This window comes from Pocillopora damicornis, chromosome 5, assembly GCF_964200805.1.
Source record: "Pocillopora damicornis chromosome 5, jaPocDami1.2, whole genome shotgun sequence".
Lineage (NCBI taxonomy): Eukaryota > Metazoa > Cnidaria > Anthozoa > Scleractinia > Pocilloporidae > Pocillopora > Pocillopora damicornis.
In genome coordinates, this window is record NC_142674.1 from 11,505,983 (window position 1) to 11,528,866 (window position 22,884).

Consider the following 22,884-nt stretch of genomic DNA (forward strand, 5'->3'; position numbering starts at 1 on the left):
GGACCGTTGAAATTTGAGTTTTTCATTTATCTCATCTCCATTTCCCTCTCCCCCTTCTTCCCTTCTTTCCTTCGTTCTTTTGGGAACCTGGCTATGCACATTACAGTTCTCTAAAAGGGTCAAAGTATTTATTGCATTCATGCAAAACATGTAATTAAAGCTAAAATCTCCCATGTATAAGTTCAGTTTTAAAATGAACTTGATGTTATGCTTAATGTCAAACTTTAATACTTCGAATTCTGATTTACATATCATGAACAAACATCAAGGGTCCCCAATAGGGTTCTTTAATCGCACGATCCCGACTTAATTCCCGTAATCCCGACGGTTTATACCGGCCAATCCTGATCCCGATCATAAATTTTTGTTCTTCGTCCATTCGCTCAACTTGAAAGGGACTTTTACGATGGGTGATAATCTTCTCTACCAGCACTGATCTGTTGATGTCTTTGCTCACCGCGAGGCGTAAGTTTAACTCTCTCCAAACGATACCATTCATTTTAGACGTTTTCAAAGTTTTTCACGAATAACTTACGCCAGTCACGGAGACGATTTCCTTCAGTTCTAACTTCGATCTCGGATAAACATATAAGTAAAGACAGGTCAGTATCAAGGAAACGAATAAAATTGTCAACAAGTGCATAAAACAAAAAAAAGGTGACGGCAATCCCATTGCTTCCATAACAAGGGAAACTACGAAAAGTCAACTGAACACAATTTTGCTGTTGAAGCGAATACTTCCTCCAAAGCGGGAAAAATCTTCCGCGGAGATAATGAGTCTCTCGTTCCAAAGATAGAGTGACCATCATCACATCTGGTCTCTTCGTCCAGAAATGACTTATTCGATTCTTCATCGCTGTTAGGGAATCTTACTCTAATATCTCATTTTCCTCTTCGTCTGTCTTTTTTCTTTTTTTTTTCTTTGCTGCTCCCTGAGGTCAGACAGTTCGAAGCTGAGCGGTTGACATGGCTGAATTTCTCTCTAATCGAGGTACGACGGGAGAGTTCCAGCTTTTTCCATCTGACGCACCGCAACACCAAAATGTTTGCGCCCAGTCCTTCATGTTCTGCATATTCTATGGTGCTATTGGTACAGGTGATATTATTTGAATGGTATGTCGGTATGGCCGACAGGATCATGGCAAGTTCGGGTGCAGGATACAAAGACTTTGAATTTGTAAAATAATACACCCTTTACTGGGTTGTCCTCTCTAAGGCTTTTTTGTCTGCATTTTCAAAGTTTCTTGCGTAAATTAACACCGATCAAAGTGGATCTTTGTAATAAATGCACAACTGAATGAGCACTCTCCACTTCTATGGTCGTAAGACTCACCAGGTTATAAACGCGTTTGTGGAAAGAAGTGAAACACGATCTCATAAAAACGGCTGCGTGGGAAGCTAGGCTTTGGCTTTTTAGGACTTTGACGTAGAACAATCTTTTTATAAATTCCCGTCAACGGATGGCCCGGTTCTCGGTGCGTTTAGATTATTGTTTCCCGAATCCCGCCCCTCAAAATTGCTGATTCTCGTGTGCCGTTCATAGTGACAATCCCGCATCTCGCTCCTGCAAATAAGCCCAATCCCGGATCCTGGAAAACCTATTGGGGACCCTCAACTCCTGCAAAGATTTTTGGTATTTGGACACAACCGCTATGAGAAAGGGAAAATGAAAATTGTAAATTAAAACTGAATTTGAAATGACACAAACAAAATTATCCACACCCTACCCCCCTCTCTCTTCCCCTTCCCCTACATGGCAAGTAAAATTACCGCTCTCTTAGGAGAGGAAGTCAATGAAATATCCAAAAGATACTTACGCGGAGCTAGTGTTTCCGTGTAAATTTTTTTGAAAATTGAGAAAAGAAGAAAACAATCACAAATAAATACAGCATTGAGTGACCAGGACTTGATCATTGCAATTGTAGTTAAAAATAAACACATACAAAATTTAAAAAAAAGGAAAAGGAAAAAAAAACAAAACAAATAACAACTCAAATGGAAAGTGGAGCAAGGCATCCTATGTAGTTAGTAGTAACAGCAATAAGAACAAAAATCATTTTTCCTATTTGGTCCATATTAAAGTTGCTATTATGATTTCGTTGATGTTTGAAGAAAAAAGGGAGAGATCGAAAGAGAGTATCTGTTTGTATCTTGACATGTAAAGTACAGGCTGACTTGAATAAATGCACTGCTAACCATCAGCCCAGAGGAAAGGTGATTGCAGTATAAGACAGAAGTGTTAGTAAATACACACTTACGGCACTGTCGTTCATCTGAATTATCACCACAGTTATTTCCCTTCCAACAACGAAGATATTTGCTAAGACACTTTCCATTTCCACAGGTGAACTCATATGTCTCACACGTTCCTGTATAGATATGCGAGTAACGTCAATAGTGATACATTAGAATGACTATCAAAAGTCTGATTGGTCGAGAGCTAATTCAATCAATATACGATAGCGTGCTTATTTAGCATAATAAATGCAATCTCTGCAACGGATATTTTACTCAGGTTATTACATACTGCCTAGTTTCTTAGAACTTCGTCCGTTTAGTGTTCTCAAATTTTTTGCAAAGCTAGAGAGAAATATTCTCTTTTTGCAGATTATTCGAAATATGCATGTAATAGAGCACTTATTAAATAACTCATTTCCGAATTGTTAAGTGCGTGTAACTGGTACCGAATTTATCACATCCCAAAGAGGCTTGGTGAACATAGCAATACCGTTCGGAGAAACTTCGAACTTCTCCGCGATTAGGGTAGACAAACTGAGAAAATATCTTTCCCATAGGAGAATTCAGCTGAGTGATAAGAGGAGAGAGGAGGGCTGAAAGTTTTAAAGTTGTGTAAAAAAGTGTAAAAAATCGAAGAAGTCGTGGAATCTTTTGAGTGGAAGTTAGAGAAAGAGCTCCCACAAACAAGGGGCAACCTCCTCATCCCTTTTTTTTTGGGGGGGTTCTTGGTCTCAAAAATTTGGCAAAATACCAGAGTTCACATTTGTATGGCTACTTAGTTGGAGATGATGAACACTCAGTCGAGAACCTCAGAACCTCTTAAGTGCCGCTCTCGCTAAGAGCGCTCCTCTCGACTTCCCGTCGGAAAAAAGGTTTTCTTTTATTTTTTGCCCATGAAAAGGGTTCAGGACATATGTTTCAGAAATAGTTTAGTTGTTCTCCGATTCTCTTTTTTTGCTTCGCCACAAGCCAAAAATGATTTTTGGCCAGACGACCCCTGTGAACAGCGATCGAAAGTGTCAATTTCAAAGATTTTGTCTGGCGCGCAGCGACTGCAACAATGTAGATCACGGAATTCTCTCTTGCTACAAGTTACAAGGTGTATTCAGTTAGTTCACAGACAAAATATGGAAACTTCAGCTTGAATTTTTTTTAATACCAGCGTGATCAGAGGAGACCCTTCTCTTCGACCTTAATTTGCATATCAAAAATTCACTACTTTGTACGAAAGACCTCTCAAAACGCAGGCGTTAATCGGGCCGAAAAGGCATATCATTGTATAGTTTATACACCAATGAGGTCACGGATTACCTCAAACCCGCGGGTATATCTCTAGCTTCCATCCACCAACTTGTTAAAAACAACGCAAATCCATGTGTTTGCTCAATTGCGCTCGTGTCGAAGATTATTTGCATGATTCTTGGAATTGACCAAGATCTCCTTTTGACAGTTCAAACTTCGTTCGTTTATCTTCTACGTTGAGGATTTCAGGTTTTCACAGCAATTGAAGGAGATTAGATGCCGAGTTGTCCTAAAACGTTGCGTAAACGTGATCGGTCGTAACGCTTGCGCGCTTGCGTGACTTACAAAGTAGACAAAGGTGATCGGAAGGCGCCTTCCCGATAATTTACGTTGAAATATCATGTCATGAATTATGCACAGTATGGAGAAGATCAAAATTAAAGAATAAATTTGGCACTCTGGTCATAACAGACATATCGCGTTGCTTAAAAGGACACAAAAACAAGTTAAAATAGGTTGCAGTGTTTATATTTACAAAACAACACGCATACACTCAGAAACAATTCCTGCAGTTTCTCCCGAGATTTAGTATACGGAACCCGATGAACTTACCCTCCTTTCCGCAGATTTGTTTCCATAACTAATGATGTTATGTTGTTATGGACCACAACGGTTTTGAGCGACAAACTCGACATTTCTCTGCCACTATCAAACTCAACTGGACAAACCCAGCTTGATATATTGCGTGACGTGATTATGCAAATTTTTCCCCTTGCCATATGGCCTGTTTCGCGGGTTCTACAAATTGAAACCAAAATTAGTTAGTGTAACGAATTAGAATCGAAAGTTATTAAAATGGACTGAATTACATTTTAATAAGAATTTTAACTTTTAAAAAGGTTTACTTGATTCACGGAAAGCAAAGATTGGAGTGGCTTTGGATATTTAAGCCCTGATTTCTTTCCTGGGACGACGTATCGAGTTATTTGTAGTACTACCAGCTATCCTCGATTACAAGTTAATTTTGTTTCGTTCCGGTCAGTTTGACCACGATATGGAAAAAGATATAACAGTTATCGGTATGTTCTAAACATCTGAACACTTTAAGAAACATTAGAAATGCGGTGGAGGTACCTGTTAACAGCCACAGCATAAGGGAAAATGTGAGGCAGTAAAAGAAAGTCAGACTGACAGGAGATGTTTTTGAAGTTTTCGGAATTTAAGTTGTATTCGTATCACATGAGTAATATATTTGCAATTTCTCGAGAGTGAAGGCTATTATTTAACTAAAAATTGGTTCGTAAGTGCCTATCTGGGCTATCTGCAATGGCAGACAAAACCAGAATTCTCTTGACAAAATCAAAGGACAAATTGTGTCATGACGAATTTTTGTCTCGATTTTTGCATCCGCTTAATACTTCAAAACCGTCAAATTTCGTTAGAGCTTGATCTGCTCGTGAGATCAGCTGGCATAGTTTACCAATGGACTCAAACTCCAGTTTCAGGATTCATCGGACGTCGTTTCAAAGTTTTAAAATCCACGAGTTTCGCGACAAAAAAAGTTAATGCCTTCTAGGTAAATTTTAGTGAGTTCAATAACAAGCTGGTGGCAGCTTTTACGACAAATGGCGTAGAAAACTCATTCTCCTTTCACTGCCTCACATTCTTGTTTTTGCTCTGGATGCTAAAAAATACTATTTCTACATTTCCAGTGTCCTTTCAGATGTTCTGGTGTTTAAAACATACCACTAACTGTTTTATTTTTTCCAAATCAGGGCTGAAATACCCAAAGCCACTCCAATCTTTGCTTTCCGTGAATCAAGTAAACATTTAAACGATAAAATTATCATTTAAATAAAAAATTCTTTAGTCCATTTGAATAACTTTCGATTCTAATTCGTTACATTAACTAATTTTGGTTCCAACTCGTAGAACCTGCGAAACAGGTCGTATGACAAAGAGAAAAGTTTGCACAATTACGTCACGCAATATATCAAGCTGGGTTTGTCCAGTTGATTTTGATGGTCGCAGTGAAATGTCGAGATTGTCGCTCAAAACCGTTGTGGTCCGTAAGAGCGTCACATCAATAATGACGGAAAAAAATTTGCAGAAAGAGGGTTAGTTCATCGGGTTCCGTATACTAAATCTCGGGAAAAACTGCAAGAATTGTTCCGGAGTGTATGCGTGTTGTTTTGTAAATATAAACACTTCAACCTATTTTAACTTGTATTTGTGTCCTTTTAAGCAACGCGATATGTCTGTTATGACCTGAGTGCCAAACTTTATTCTTTAATTTTGATCTTCTCCACACTGTGCATAGTTCATGACCTGATATTGACCAAATTAAGGTCGAAGAGAAGGGTCTCCTCTGATCACGCTGGTATGAAAAATATTTCAGCTGAAGTTTCCATATTTTGTCTGTGAACTAACTGAATACACCTTGTAACTTGTAACGAGATAGAATTCCGTGAGCTACATTGTTGCAGTCGCTGCGCGCTGGACAAAATCTTTGAAATTTACACTTTCGATCGCTGTTCACAGAGGTGGTCTGGCCAAAAATCATTATTGGCCTGTGGCGAAGCAAAAAAAGAGAATTGGAGAACAACTAAACTACTTTTGAAACATGTGTCCTGAACCCTTTTCATGGGCAAAAAATAAAAGAAAACTTTTTTCCGAAGGGAAGTCGAGAGGACCGCTCTTAGCGGGAGCGGCACTTAAAACTTGTAAACGTTTATTCGGATGCAAGTTTTTCCATAATGGACGTAGAAGATTTACAGTGCTGTCCATTGGTAAACAAAGCGTATTCCTTATTTCAGTATGAAGCTAAGCCAACTTCTCCGCAATGCGGCCATGATGAGTACTTAGCGTTTTGGCATAGACGTGATCGTATTATGTTTTACAGGATCAGTGGTGCTGCGTTTTACATTTTTATTAAATTTTTTTTATTTGACATAGGACCCTTTCGGCGAAGATGGTTTTTCAGTACCTTTATCTCAACGTTCATTCTTTTTTCAGTTTCTTCGTGGATTTGAAATGTTGCTGGTGTTGCATAACCGTTTAAGACACGTCAACCGTTGAGTGTTTTCGGTGAGAATCATCAGCAGAGTACTCGTTATAATTCCTTAAGTTATGTTCCTCGCCAATTATTGCCTCCCTTCGCTCTTCTTCGAACTTGCTATTAGCTCTACGGCACAATTTCAACTTAAAACACAGAAAATCGTTTGTCCATAGGAAATCGAAGAAAGACAGGTCTTCCAGGTTACGATTACTTTACCGATACAAAGCTTCTGAGCAACAAACCATATTGTGCTTAGTCATTTTTTTTCTTATTTTTTGTGTTACAACTTCTTGAAATTCTTAAGAACACTTATATTTTCGCGCCGCTAAGTGAGCACCTAGCCTCGCTCCCACGCGAGAATTCGATGCAGGCACTTAACGATTCTGAAATGGGTTATTTGGTTTTCGCATGAGATCATAAATTATCAAACCTTGTGTCTGTGTTAATAACTCAGACCTCGATGGGTTTTCGTTTTCATGATCTGTTTTATCCTGCTCAAGCTCACCCAATGATTGCTTATTGAAAGACATGTAACATTGAGCCTCTGCTCGTAAGACAAAGGAAATGAACAACCAAAAACTGGAAGTCAAGACATGGTGGTGTTTATTGCAACGCTCAGTTTGCCTACCCGATTATTAATAACCATTAGCCTCCTTTTGGTGTTAAAATAGTCTTGGATATTAGTCCACGGACATGGTTTGTTCGAGAATAAACAAATTTCTGAAAGAAAAGCTCGAAAAATGTGAGCTTCGAAGAACAGGGACAAATGGATTATCATATATTTTTGGAGAAAAATGGAGGCGACTGAGTTTATTACCCGTTAAATAGTTTTGCTGAGCTTAACAGCATATAGGTGGTGCGTCCTCAATCGACCTCATCTCAAGGAGAAAACTGGCAGAATGCAGTCACAACGTTGCGATCCACACCGAGGTGACCACATCGTGAGACAAACTATTATATTCCCCTTTCAAGTGTTTTTTATCAAGACGAATAGCCTATTCTACGACATATTTGGTTTTGCTTTTCAAATTACTGTTGTTGCAGCTATGTTATCTTATAAAATTTAACCTACATTGTCTTCAGAAACTAGAAGGTTGCTGCTTACCCTTAGCCTTGCCTTTCTTTTTTTGTTTAAAAATGAATGAACTTTTAGCTAAGTTTAAGGGCTTGAAATCACTACATTTGTTAGGAAAAGGCAAAACATTTAAAAAAGGCCACTTGGGAATTAAAAGAGGGTTGATAAGGAAAAAGGAAGGGACAGGATACTACGTTCAGTAGAGTTTCCAGGAACTTCGATCAGCTTTCTTGACAGAAGGCAAAGGAAATAATAATAAAAAAAATGAAATCTAAGAACAACTTGATGAATTTAATTTTCTTGTTTTTATCCTCCCTATCAAGCAAGAGGAAATCAACTGAATTTTCTTTCGTTACGCCTCATTCTTAATCATTGTTCCTCTAAAAACCCTTTTTCATACTTCAATCATGTTTAATTTTACATGTGTTCCTGATGGCTACATGTGAACCAGTTGAAAAAACTAAACACAACTTGGAGTGGCGAATTAATGATACGACAGTTTCTTAATGCTGTTATTGTATCAGTGCACATTGAGACGACACACAAAAAGATCACAGTTTGAATTTAAAGTACTTACGGCCAGCTGATTCGTCCAGGTGAAACATGAAAGAAAACGAAAACTTATTGAAATGGTCTATTAGTATTATGACAATACTACTAAGCTCTGTAATTTTTTTTTCAGGAAAAATGTAAATGTCGTTTACCATGGGCGACGACAATTCATCTGTGAAAGAAGAATGTATTCGTGACGGAAATTTAGTATTATCTGCGTTGATACCGCTTGTATGTTAACTTTTTTTGTGGTCAATTTAGATAGTCGATTGAGGCAATGTCGAGGGATGACTCTAGTTCTAAAATTATCATTTTCAAAGTAATTTATCAACGATTAACTGGCTCAATACACCACGTAACTTAATGCTAGCTCAGTTAACAAATTTCAGCTTAGTTCATTCGTTGTTAAAGTGATTGTGGTCATCACAACAATCGTTTCCATATCATCGAAGCTCTGTATCCAAAGAGGACGGATGTGAAATTCATTGCATGTAATGTGCGTCAAAGTTTATATTTATATTTCCCTGTTCTGGAAATATTATTGTAAATGTGGAGTTCTCGGTAAACAGTTTTTCTTTTTTTTTTTGTTTTGAAAGTATAACTTACTTTGACATTACTTTCGGAGTGGGATAGGCTCAGCCTCCAAAAAATGTAAAAAAAAAAAATACCATACTCACTGCATTGTTCGTCTGATCCATCTTTACAGTCCCTGATGATGTTGCAGCGTCTAGACGCATGGATACACTTTTCTTGATTTTCACAAGCAAACTGATCGGCTCTACAAGTTACTAGATGATCAAAAGAATCACACGAATCGTGACCAATCGTTGACACTAACTATACACTTTTTATACTATCACCTTGACTGTCGAGGTTGCGCTATATCTCACGCTCGTGCTGTAAGTATTGCGAACCTTGTTATGATAAGAAAGGGCAGTTCGCAGCTTACTTTTAAAATTTTTTTTTGTTTATTTACCTGTATATATATATATATATATATATTGTTACCAAAAGGACGTAAAGACAGCAGAGTGGCAATAATTCTTAATAAAGAAACCACAACTTTTAGTTTGCAAGACATGTTTCGACATTCTTATGTCATCTTCAGTTGTAAATGCGATTTTAACGGTTGTACATTTGAATTTATATGAAATTACGTTACAAATTACGTATTGTTTACGTACGATTTGAATATTAAATACGAAAAAACGTGACAAAGCACGTGCTAGATGGGGAAAGAAGGAGAAAAGAAAAATAATGATAATCATAAGAAAAATTATTATGATAACAGAATCAAAAGGAAAGAGACAGCTCTAGAAGGAGCTTCTTTTGAAGCATCTAGAGCTGTCTCTTTCCTTTTGATTCTGTTATCATAATAATTTTTCTTATGATTATCATTATTTTTCTTTTCTCCTTCTTTCCCCATCTAGCACGTGCTTTGTCACGTTTTTTCGTATTTAATATTCAAATCGTACGTAAACAATACGTAATTTGTAACGTAATTTCATATAAATTCAAATGTACAACCGTTAAAATCGCATTTACAACTGAAGATGACATAAGAATGTCGAAACATGTCTTGCAAACTAAAAGTTGTGGTTTCTTTATTAAGAATTATATATATATATATATATACATATATATATATATATATATATATATATATATATATACATTTTTTTTAATTAACACTGTGCAGTAACATTTCATCAGAGATCGCGTTTGATAACTTTTCATTACATTCACATCAACTACCCTACTGATTGAGAGATAGTTTTCCATGGTTTTCTTTCTTTTCTCTCGAAGGCACCAACGAAGACTTGGAGTGGGCTTTGCTGGATATATTTACTTCATACATCGTACTCTGAGTTTGCTTTATTGCAAAAGGTTTTTCCCTTTATGTACAGACCTACATGCATTTTTTTATGACATTCTTTTATAAAGCTATCCCCCGTAGTGAGCTGTTATGTTTGTTTTCTGTCCATTTGCCAATAACGCGCGTGAGACTTAGCTTTTATATTTATTTGATGCCTAAGCCAAACAGAATATCACCGTCAGGCTGTTTTCTTGAAAAACTTGTGTCCTTGCGAACGGTTAAAGTAGTAATTTATTATACAAAATAACAAGTAAACATACTCGCAGACGTGCATGGAACAGCTACCAGTGTGAGCAATAGAACAGCCTGAGGATTCATGACAATCTTCATGGAAATAAAAACTAAAAAAAAAAAGGCAATTAAAAAGAAAAGATTGTAGCGCGTCAAATCGTTCTTTTTTTTTTAGGTAAGGAATAATTAAGTAATTCGCCGACCGTTATGTTACCAAATCAATCATCCCTACCGATAACAGAAAAAACAAATGTAAAACAAATTTCTTGAAATTATAAAATTCAAGGGGTAACTTGAATTTTTTTTAATAAGGAGATAATGTTCTTTCCTTGAGAAATCAAATCTTCAACGAATAGTTACAGAGGAAACACGTATTTAAATTTAGGCCCTGTCCACACGTATCCGGATAAATTTGAAAACGGATAAATATTTATACGGCTACGGGTTCCGTCCACACGTAAACGGCGTTTTCACACACCGAAAACGGATAAATTTCGAAACGCTCACCAGAATGGATAAATTCGAAAACGCTGGCTAAGCGTCTCCGTGTGGACGCCTTATCCGGATAAATTTGAAAACGATTTGAGAACGATGACGTAACAATTCAAACCTAGTCCAAAGCGTGCTCTCGGCCGATCGACCATTAATGAAAACATGGCGAATAAACAAGCTCTAGTTTCGATACTAATGAGTCTGAAAGTGCACTGTTTTCCTTGTAGTGATTTTGCGACTCGTTTGTAACCTAAGACCGAATTCGACTTCGATGCGCGTGCGTGGCGGCCATGCTGTCACGGATTTCTGGCCATGCGAACACTTTTGATAAGTTTGAGAAGCCCAAGATCACAGCCAAGAGGATTCAGGCTCAGGATACGCGAGACTGCGGGCACATGTTTTGCTCCAAAGAGCATGCTCAGTAGGCGACGTCATCGTTTTCAAATCGTTTTTGCGTTAACGTGTGGACACCAAAAACGATTCACAAATGGCAACGTGTGGACGCGAATAAATTTGAAACCGGATAAATATTTATCCGTTTTCAAATTTATCCGGATACGTGTGGACGGGGCCTTAGATAACTGTGGCCGACAGAAATGCTCTGAAACTGACCACATTCGCATTTATATTTAAATAAAACGAAAGTTGTTCCGTTTTCAAAATCCATCCAATCTCCCTTCCCTCCCCTCTCGCCCCCGTAGTTAGAAAAGGGAGATTCTGACGCATTTGAAAACAACCTTGATTTAAATAAACTGTTTAATCGTTTGTCTCACAATGTAGTCACTTGAGATGTAGATGGCGACGTCTCGGCTGCTCACTGCTAGTCTTCATCAGACGATTGGGTCGACTGCTTAGGCAATAGCATTTGTATCATGGCGATAGAAACGTCGCCATCTACATCTCAAGTGACTACTGACTCCATCGTTAAACAGTCTATTATTACTTGCCACCACGATGAGCAATAACCTCTTTTACCAGATATTGACCTGAAGTATGGGCGCACAGCCCGGTTTTGGCGGTTATTGCAAACCTCTACGTGTAGATATTTGAAGAACAAGCAATAGAATCCACAACATAGAAACCCAAGACCTGGAAGTGCTACGTTGATGACACCGTCACCATCCTGGATCGCAGTTATGTCGACTGTCTATTACAGCATCTCAACAGTCAGCAACCTACCATCCGATTCACCATGGAAACTGAGAAAGACAACAAGATCGTCTTTCTCCACTTGTCAGTTACGAGGGAACCATACAGACGCCTGACCACCAGTGTCTACAGAAAACCAACTCACACAAATCAGTACTCAGCGCATGATTCACACCACCCTCAATAAGTAAGGCGCAGTATTGTTAAGTGTTTGTATGACCGGGTGAAGCGTCTCGCGAAAAAAACATCAGTCATCAAGGAAAAGAGACATTTGTCATCAGTTCTTGTTTCTAACGGTTTTTACTCCTCCTTTGTAGAGAAGGTTACGAAAACAAGAAACTCCTCCCCAAGCCGAGGGCCTGTGACGCAGTTCAAGTCCACAGCGTTCTTGCTCTACGCAGAAGGTGTATCAGAGCCTCTTCGCCGTTGCCTACAACAACAAGGCATCTGCGCAGTCTTCAAGTCCGAGACGCCACTAACATTTAGTACGACCAAAGGACAGTGTCAATCCAGCTGGATAGAGCAGCGTGATTTAAACGATTCCTGTGAATGCGGCAAAATCTACATTGGTGAAATAAGAAGACCTGTATGCAATAGAGGCTGAAAGAACACGAGAGGGATATACGTTTAGCCTGTACCCGGACCTCCGCCGTTTCTGCGCGCGCCAACAACTTGGAACGAAGTAAAGTTTATTGATCGAGAATCACTCTGGTACACCAGAAGAGTCAAGGAAGCTATTGGCATAAGACTTCTCTCTGATATCATCAACAGGGATAATGAAATCGAAATTTGTGAAGTTTGGATACCAATGACCAAGAAACACAACGGGAGACCGGTACGACAGCAGACCGCCGGGGGAACAACTTGGGGTCGGACCTCATAATCATCACCGTCTCTGTGCTCTAAAAGAGGATCAGCATCTCCAAACTCATCCATTTTAAAATAAAATATCTATTATTTTAAAACGAAAGTCAGTGAAAAAAAACCAACCCAAATTTTGAAAAAAAAAAAAAGACGTCAAACACCCTAAAGGCTGACCGCGCAATTCACAGCGTAACATTTAACACTAATAGGGCATCCTCAGCTGAAGTCCTTAGAGTCCCAATTCCAAAGCATAAAAACAGAGATGTCCTTCACTTATCTTTGACTCGGCAGTTAGTGGTCACGCAAACAGTTATATCGTGAACAATGTTTCAAGAGCTCTTGTTGACAGATTGACTGTGAAATTCGCAGAAATAATCGCACAGGACAATGATGTTTATGATCTATGCAAGCTCCATGAGGACCTCTCCTTGACTGACGATGAGAGGGCGAGCATGTTCAGAGAAGTTATTCAGTCTGTTGATCTTTGAAAGATCAGATGCAATGCTGAAGATAAGGAGAAATCAGGAGTTGACAATGAGAATAAGCTCAATCGTTTATCAGAACAAGTATAGGATTCCATCATGAGATTCTGAAGGATCATGGATTCTTCCCAGGAGCTCTTTCTGATGAGTTTCCTTTCGAGCTCAGGCTTGCACCTGCCAGCAATGTTCTAATAGGATCTGACAAGACGCAGCTAGCCTACAAACTGAATAAAATTAGCTTGAGTATGAAGTCATTCGCAGTCAAGAACTCGCTGATGAGGCCTCGTCTAACCACAAAAATCGGAAAGAGATTCATGTGTGAGCATGTCACTCAAGACAATCTCTGTAGATAAGGGATTAGACACAATCATCAATGAGGGCATCAATGTTCCAAGGAAGTCAATGAAGGGACTGCGATGCCGCTGAAAAGAGAGGCAGTGAGAGGGGATTCAATCCTGACATCACTGAAGTGAAGGTGATTGTCGATTGAATCCCAAATAAGGTTAACAGCCAAGGAATGGAGGGAATATGTGAGAAGAGGTCTTCAGAAGATTTGGTAAGGAAAATAGCGCGATAAATGCAACAAACTTTTACGCTGGAACCCTAACCCGACACCCCGATGGCGTGACATGAGGATCATTCGAGATTATAATATTCGCATCCTCTTCAGAACCACGAGTGAGACATTGTGAATTATTATTCACCAGTGAACAATTCAAGTTTCCTTGAATCGAGGTTGTCTCCAAAATGTGCAAGGGCTGTTTTTTTAAATCAAAGTTGATTGACTTGAAATCAAGGTTAAATTTCATGAGTTGCCTTAAAGATCAATGTTGTTTTCAAAGTCCGTGTGAATCCCTCTTTTCTAACTACCCTCCCCCCCCCCCCTCCTCCCCGACCCTCATTTAGTCGAGATTTTATGTAGGCAGAACCCGCATGTAAGCACCAAGGAAGCTATTAAATTTTTTTGGGTGTGTCTAAGATATATTCTCGGACCACACCTAATAACACGAAATGGGTACTGAATCAGAAGTTTATCCTCTCCCACTCCCATATCTTCGAAACCACTTTGCTCCATAACCCAATGCTATGTGATTGAATTTTCTTGCTACAAATTTGGAGGAAAAAGAACCAAAAAACACATTTCGAACATCCGAAAAATTTTTGGAAACTTTATCAATTTAATGTGTGATCTGCGTAGTACGAATTTCTCTCTCTCTCTTTCGTTTTCTAGTACGCTGGGTTATTAATTTGTCACTAATTTATGACCACCTATGGTGATATTGTGGCGCTTCTGATAAACTTGTAAGTGGCGATGAAAAAGGAGCACCTCACCTTTCTTGCACCTTGGCAGTGACTCAAAACGCTGGCACAATCTGCAAGAAGAAAAACATTGTCAACGATGAAATCGGAGCGTTTTTCAAACGGAACTGGAATACTTAAGGATAGGAATTCAATCAGTCACGCTTTGATTAGTTGTGTTATTTGTTCGTCAAAGCCATCTATAGTAAATTCTAATTAGACAAGTTACTCTGGAATTTTATAACCAATTTATTCGGTGTAAAAATAAAAAATCATATCGAAAATAACAGAGGCATTTATAACGAAACTTGATAAAGCACCGTTGAACATCAATGTAAAAGTTAGACGCGTTTCAAATGAGCATTTACCTCTGGTGCTACATATTTCCTAAAATAAATCCTCCGTTACTGTTCTGTTGAGATAGAAAAGACAATGGTGATCATGAGAATTTATATAATTATAATGATGAGGATATTGGTAATAATGAAAAAAATATCATTTATAGGATGATATAAATAGTAATGATTTATAGACATATAAATAATGATGTAGCTTTAATTTTTTCCTAGCTCGACGAGCAATCTTCAAAAAAGCATATTATTCTTTCGGTTCATCACAATTTAAACTTATGACATCATTATTATTTTAAAAAAAAGCCAATCAAGTAATACATCTTTAGTACGTACAACCATCTGGTAACAAATACCATGATTAGCTTACTGACGTCACTAGACTGTTTTTTCAGCAGTTATCAGCAATTGAGAAGCGTTCATTTATTTCTAGCGACCAACAACATATGAAATTAAAAAGCCTTCCCAAACAAAGTGGAGATTCACAATAAAAAGGATGAAGATGACGAATATTTTGCATAAGAATGTATTTCAGAACCAATAACTATATTCTTGGAATGTTTATGACTTCACTTCGAAGCGAGCCAATAAGAGGACGGTAAAATCGTCCCATGGCAACCATCTGGCGTAGAATTTAGTGTTGACTAAAAGTAGTTTATTTAAACAGTTTTTCCCCTCTAAACAGTTTTAAACTAATTGTAAATAAATTTCAGTTCACTGCCAAAGCTATTGCCTAGAATGAAAAGTAGTTTATTTAAACAGTTTCAACTCACTGCCAAAGATAATGGAAAACTTATTTTTTGTTTTAATCATTACCTTTCAGTGACACCGCTGAATACTAAGATCTCCTTTATTTTCAATGCGCAAAATAAAACTACCGTTGAATGTATTTGCCGTAATCGTGCCCAAAAAAAAAATTCTTTAGGCGTTATCACTATTTCAAATAAGCCAATCAAGTAAGAGATTGTTAACGCTTGCAACCATCTGGTGACGAGAAGCATAATTATTTTACCAGCGTCATTAGACTGTTGAAACCGATAGCTATCAAAGTTGGTCCTTTTAGAAACTCTGGAGATTGTAGTATAACGACCAGTTTAATATTTCGTTTATCTTTTTCTGTCGAGTTTTGATACTTACAGAAGAAAACAAATAATATGATAATAATACCTTTTTTAACCTTTCCTTCTGTTGAAAAATTGATCATTTCGAATGAAGTGGTTATTTGCTAGTTATAAAAACTCGTTACGTGGTAACACAAACAATAAAAAGGAAGAGGACATGGATTTTGCATAAGAATGCATTTTTTAATACAATGACTATTTTCTTTGCTTTGAAGCGAGCCAATAAGAGGACATCAAAATTGTTTCATTGCAACGATCTGGTCTAGAATTAAGTGCGTGTTAACTAAAAATAGTTTATTTAAACTGTTTCCCTTCTAAACAGTTCTGAGTTTATTGTAAATTAATCTCAACTCACTGCCGAAGCTAATGGAAAACTTATTTTGCTTTTATTTGCCACAATCGTCTCAAAAAAAAACTTGTCTTTGGGCGTCATCATTATTTCAAATGAGCCAATCAAGTAAGAGATCGTTACCGCTTGCAACCATCCGGTCACAAATAACATAATTGTTTTACTAGCGTCACTGGACTGTTGTAACCAATAGCTGTCAAAACTGGTGCTTTAGAAACTCTGGAGATTTAGCAAATTTACGAACGATTCATATTTAGTTTATCTTTTTTCTGTCGAGTTTTGTTTCTCGCAATTTTTTTTTTTTTTTTTTTTGCGTAACCGTTTTCATTTCGTGTTTTGTTTTGTTTTGTTTTTTTTTTGCAGTTATAAGCAATTGAGAAGCGTTTAGCCATTTTCAACGACCAACAACGGATAAAATTAAAAACCCTACGATGCAATTGACCTAAGTGCATCATGGTAAATTCAATCGGCAGAATAAAAAAAAAATGGGTGAAGATCGTCAACGAAAATTGATTACACACAGCGCACTTTGGCAATTGAATTAAACAACTAATAGGCCTAGAATGAAACATGTTTTAGTGATCCGAACAATACCAGAAGAAAACAAGTGATATCATGATAATACTTTCTCAGCTGTTTCCATCTGTTAAAAAAATTGGTCATTCCCAAAAAGTAGAGAGGCGCTAAATATAAAAACCTCGTTACGTGATAACAAAAAATGAAACGGAAGAGGACGACATGGATTTTGCATAAGAATGCATTTCAGAATCCAATTACTATATTCTTTAAATGTTTATGACTTCCCTTTGAAGCGAGCCAATAAGAGGACATCAAAATTGTTCCATTGCAACCATCTGGTGTAGAATTAAGTACGTGTTGACTAAGAATAGTTTATTTAAACAGTTTTTCCCTTCTAAACAGTTCTGAGTTCATTATAAATTAATTTCAACTCACTGCCAAAGCGAATGGAAAACTGGATGTTTTGTTTTAATCATTATGTTTTAGTAACACCGCTGAATCTTAAGATCTCCTTTGTTTTTAATGCGCAAATTAAAACTACTGTTGAATAAACTTTCCATAGTCGTGCCGAAAAGAAACATGTCTTTGGGCATCATCATTATTTTAAATGAGCCAATCAAGTAAGAGATCGTTAGCGCTTGCAATCATCGGGTAACGAATAACGTAATTATTTTTGGACTATTTTTGGACCAGTTTTTTTAGACCATTTTTTTTGGACCATTTTAAAGGGGGGGCACACCATTAGTACTGAGGGGGGTGGGATGAAGTCTATCAGTACTGAGGGAGGGGTGGGAGACAGAGTGTCATTACCCTGGGAGGGGCGAGAGACGGACTATTACTACGCTGGGAGGGGTGGGAGGTGGTTGTTATCGTAAACACTACTGGTTTAATTGGTTTTTCGACTGAATTTTTGTGTGTCTAAATTTTAGCGCTGGGCCGCGGCGTTTCTTCATTTTTTTGTCATGCGAAAGCGAAACTCCCACGTAAACACTGGACTTTACATTTTGCCGACGGAAAATATCGGCAAGCAACAGTAGCCACCATAGTTCCACTTCGCAGGTTTCGTTGGTTTTTACTCAAGAAGTGATCGGCAGCGGCCCGGGCAAATTGGAAAACAAACCTAGGGGAGTCGCGAGGAATACCTGGTCGCGATTTCCGGTGCCGGTGATTAACTCCTTTGTTTGCGAAACAGATGCAATCCATATTTGCGCTTTCCCATTTTGCAAGTACAGCAGTGTTTTTGGTCGATTCGAGAACACGGATTCCTCTTCGAAATCGTTCGCTGATGATTTTATATAGTAAAGGTATAAACTTAAAAATTGCGATAGCGCTTGTGAATTCTATATGCTGCTAAGTTAATGGTAAGGACCGGAAATTCCATGATCTCGTCTGATAAGATCAATGACAAAAGAAAGATAGATAAATTTAGTAATTACATACTGAATACACAAAGGGAAACGTGAAGCAACTGATGGTGTACAAGTTGACTCAAAAGGCGCACGCATAACTCAACAGTGGAGGATCGTAAACGCAATATTTTTAATAAAAATTAAAGTCCAGTGTTTACGTGACAGTTTCGCTTTCGCATGACAAAAAAATAAGAAACGCCGCGGCTCAGCGCTAAAATTTAGACAAACAAAATTCAGTCGAAAATACAATTAAAATAGTTTGTAAGATCGAGTAAAAGCTCCATTAACCAGTAGTTTTTACCATTACAACCACCTCCTACCCCTCCCTGCGTAGTAATGGTCCGTCTCTCGCCCCTCTCAGGGTAATAACACTCTGTCTCCCACCCCTCCCTCAGTACTGATAGACTTCATCCCACCCCTCCCTCAGTACTAATGGTGTGCTCCCCCCTTTAAAATAGTCCCAAAAAATTGGTCCAAAAAATATTCCAATCCATATTTTACCCTATGCCTTTTTTCGCACCTGTTTTTATTTTGTGTTTATTTCGTGGTGACGAATGACATAACTACTTTACCGGCGTTTAAAACCTCTGGAGAATTTAATATTACGAACAGTTTGAAATTTGGTTTTTCTCTGTTCTGTCGAGTTTTGCTTCTCACATTTTTTTCGTACCTGTTTTTATTTCGTGTTCTTTTGTTTTTTTTAAAAAGGAAGAGTATGACGAGTATTTTGCATAAGGAAGTATTTCAGGATGCAATAACTATTATCTTTATACGTTTATGGCCTCACTTCGAAGGGAGCCAATAAGAGGACATCAAAATTGTCCCATTGCAACCATCTGGTGTAGAATTAAGTAAGTGTTAACTAAAAATAGTTTATTTAAAGAGTTTTTCCCTTCTAAACAGTTCTGAGTCAATTGTAAATTAATTTCAACTCACTGCCAAAGCTAATGAAAAGCTGAATTTTTTGCTATAATCATTATGTTTTAGTGACACTGCTGAATCCTGAGATCTTCTTTGTTTTTAATGCGCAAATTAAAACTACTGTTGAATACATTTTCCATAATCGTGCCGAAAAAACATGTCTTTGGACATCGTCATTATTTCAAATGAGCCAATCAAGTACGAGATCGTTAACGCTTGCAACCATCGGGTAGCGAATAACGTAATTATTTTACTAGCGTCACTGGACGAGAGCTGTCGAAATTGGTGCTTTTACTGACTTTGGAGATTTAGCATTACGAACAGTTCAATATTTAGTTTATCTTTTTTCTGCCGAGTTTTCCCTCTCGCTCTATTTTTTTCGTACTTGTTTTCATTTCGTGTTTTGACAGTGACGAATGACATGACCAGCGTTATCAGACTGTATAATCGATTGCTGTCAAAATTGGTTCTTTTCAAAACTGTGGAGATTTGAATATTACGAAGAGTTTAAAATTTGGTTTTCTCTGTTCTGTAGAGTTTTGCTTCTCGCTCTTTTTTTTCCTACCTGTTTTTATTTCGTGTTTATTTCGTGGTGACGCATGACATAACTATTTTACCAGCGTCATCGGTCTGTGTAACCGATTGCTGTCAAAATTGGTCCTTTAAAAGCTCGGGAGAATTTAGTATTACAAACAGTTTGAAATTTGGTTTTTCTCTGTTTTGTTGAGTTTTGCATGTAGCTTATTTTTTCCGACCTGTTTTTACTTGTTCTTTTGTTTTCTTTGTTTTTTTTTTTCTCAGCAGTTATTAACAATTAAGAAGCGTTTGGCTATTATCTTTGACCGACAGCAAATATCATTAAAAAGGCCTACAATGCAACTGAATACAGTGCATCATGGTAAATGCCGTCGGCAGAATCGAAATAAAATGGATAAAGATCGTCCACAAAAATTGACAGCGAATCATCAACATTTTAACAACTGAATTGAACATTTAGTAGGCCTAGAATAAAAAGTAGTTTATTAAAACCGTTTTTCCCTTCTGGACAGTCTTGAGTTCATTGTAAATTAATTTCAACTCACTGCCAAAGCTCATGGAAAACATATTTTTTTGTTTTAATCATTACCTTTTAGTGATACCGCTAAATCCTAAGATCTCCTTTCTTTTTAATGCCAAAATTAAAAACTACTTTTGAATTTGTTTGCCATAATCGTGCCAAAAAAAACATCTCTTTGGGCATCATTATTATTTCAAATGAGTCAATCAAATAAGAGATTGTTAACGCTTGCAACCATCTGGCGACGAATGACATAACTATTTTCCTAGCGTCATCGGACTGTAAAACCGATTTCTGTCAAAATTGGTCCTTATAAAAGCTCTGGAGATTGCAGTATTGCGAACAGTTTAAAATTTGGTTTTTCTCTGTTCTGTCGAGTTTTAATTCTCCCTTTTTTTTCGTACCTGTTTTTATTTCGTGTTTTGTTTTGTTTTGTTTTGTTTTTGCAGTTACTGGCAATTGAGAAGCGTTTAGCCGATTTCAGCGACCAGCAGCAAATATTTGTAAAAACGCCTACAATGCAACTAAATAAAGAGCATCGTGGTAAACTCAATCGGCAGAATTTAAAATGGGTGAAGATCGTCAACGAAAATTGACAGCGAACCATCAACAATTTAACAATTGAATCAAACAACTAACAGGCCTAGAATGAAACTCGTTTTAGTGATCTAAACAATACCGTAAGAAAACAACTAATGATGATAATGTCTTTCTCACCTTTTTTCTTCTGTTGAAAATTTGATTATTTCCAAAGTAAAAGGAGAGTCGCTAGATATAAAGCCACGATCCCCGATGACACAAACAATAAAAAGGAGGGGTATAAGGAAGTATTTCACAATCCAATAGCTTTTATCTTTATATGTTTATGACCTCACCTCGATCGGAGCCAATAAGAGCACATCAAAATTGTCTCATCGCAACCATCTGGTGTAGAATTAAGTGCGTGTTAACAAAAAATAGTTTATTCAAACAGTTTTTCCCTTCTGAACGGTGCCAAAGCTAATGTTTTAATCATTATTTTTTAGTGACACCGCTGAATCCTAAGATCTCCTTTGCTTTTTATGCGCAAATTAAAACTACTGTTAAATAAATTTGCCATAATCGTGCCAAAAGGAAACATGTCTTTGGGCATCATCATTATTTCAAATGAGCCAATCTAAGAGATTGTCAACGCTTGCAACCATCGGGTAGCGAATAACGTAGTTATTTTACTAGCGTCACTGGACTGTTGTAAACGAGACGTGTCGAAATTGGTGCTTTTACTAATTCGGAGATTTAGCATGACGAATAGTTCAATATTAAGATTATCTTTTTTCTTTCGAGTTTTCCCTCTTGCTGTATTTTTTTCGCACTTGTTTTCATTTCGTGTTTTGTTTTGATTCGTTTTGGTTTTTTTTTCAGCAGTGACGAATGACATGAGTAACGTCATCAGACTTTTTAACCGATTGCTGTCAAAATTGGTCCTTTTAAAAACTCCGGAGATTTCAATATTATGAAGAGTTTAAAATTTGGTTTTTCTCTGTTCTGTCGAGTTCTGCTTCCCGCCTGTTTTTTTTTTCACCTGTTTTTATTTCGTGTTTATTTCGTGGTGACGAATGACAATTATTTTACCGGCGTCATCGGTCTGTATAACCGATTGCTGTCAAAAAAGGAGCCTTTAGAACCTCTGGAGAATTTAGTATTACGAAGGTTTTAAAATTTGGTTTTTCTCTGTTCTGTCGACTTTTGCTTCTCGTTTTTTATTTCGTACCTGTTTTTATTTCGTGTTCTTTTGTTCATTTAAACAGTTATTTACAATTGAGAAGCGTTGAGCTATTTTCAGCGACCGACAAAAAAAATTTAAAAAACCTATAATGCAACTGAATAAAGTGTATCATGGTAAACTCAGTCGGCAGAATCGAAATAAAATGGGTGAAGATCGTCAACGAAAATTGAAAGCGTATCATCAACAATTTAACGACTGAATCAAACAACTAATAGGCCTAGAATGAAACTCGTTTTAGTGATCCGAACAATACCAGAAGAAAACAACTAATGATGATAATGTCTTTCTCACCTTTTTCCTTCTGTTGAAAATTTGATTATTTTCAAAGTAAAAGGAGAGTCGCTAGATATAAAGCCACGATCCGCGATGACACAAACAATAAAAATGAAGAATTTGAAGAGTATTTTGCATAAGGATGTAATTTAGAATCCAATAGCTATTATCTTTATATGTTTAAGACCTCACTTCGAAGGGAGCCAATAAAAGGACATCAAAATTGTACCATTGCGACCATTTGGTGTGGAATTAAGTAAGTGTTGACTAAAAATAGTTTATTTAAACAGTTTTTCCCTTCTTAACAGTTCTGAGTTTATTGTAAATTTATTTCAGTTCACTGCCAAAGCTAATGAAAAGCTGAATTTTTTGTTTCAATTATTATGTTTTAGTGACACCGCTGAATCTTAAGGTCTCCTTTGTTTTTAATGCGCAAATTAAAACTACTGTTGAATAAATTTTCCATAATCGTGTCGACAAAAAACGTCTTTGGGCATCATCATTATATCAAACGAGCCAGTCAAGTAAGAGATCGTTAACGCTTGCAAGTAATTATTTTACT

The 22,884-nt window shown here is 37.2% G+C and overlaps 1 long non-coding RNA gene across 1 annotated transcript; it reads right to left on the reverse strand.

Annotated features, from left to right (window-relative positions):
* Nucleotides 1-211: 211 nt before the first annotated feature.
* On the reverse strand, nucleotides 212-21,106 carry LOC149045235 (uncharacterized). Its single transcript, XR_016187194.1, has 4 exons — nucleotides 21,002-21,106; nucleotides 14,927-14,970; nucleotides 14,592-14,632; nucleotides 212-2,369 (listed from the first exon to the last, which is right to left on the reverse strand). It is a non-coding gene; the product is annotated as an uncharacterized LOC149045235 (long non-coding RNA).
* Between the last annotated feature and the right edge of the window lie 1,778 nt (nucleotides 21,107-22,884).